This window comes from Penaeus monodon, chromosome 32 (genome assembly GCF_015228065.2).
Source record: "Penaeus monodon isolate SGIC_2016 chromosome 32, NSTDA_Pmon_1, whole genome shotgun sequence".
Lineage (NCBI taxonomy): Eukaryota > Metazoa > Arthropoda > Malacostraca > Decapoda > Penaeidae > Penaeus > Penaeus monodon.
In genome coordinates, this window is record NC_051417.1 from 17899534 (window position 1) to 17899804 (window position 271).

Below are 271 nucleotides of genomic sequence, written 5' to 3' on the forward strand. Positions count from 1 at the left end.
ATACATCACTTCCGAAATGGGTTGGAGAAAAAATACATATATTCCTTTTTTCATCACAGATACATAGCACAGCTTGAATCCTATATTTTCTAATATCCCTTCCTTTTTTTCATGAGTTCATCAGTAACAATAGGGGCAAAACCTATTATCATATTTCCCAAGAATTAACAATTAGTTATAATGTGATCCTCATCTATATTGCTGCCGGACAAGGGAAAAACTCCACGTCCCCAGTCGCAGGGAGAGAATACAACCCCCTGTATACACAAGG

The 271-nt window shown here is 37.3% G+C and overlaps 1 protein-coding gene across 1 annotated transcript in view; it reads left to right on the forward strand.

Moving 5' to 3' along the window:
• Positions 1 to 271, forward strand: part of LOC119593580 — a 4327-nt gene that overhangs the window by 897 nt on the left and 3159 nt on the right. The window lies entirely within an intron of this gene.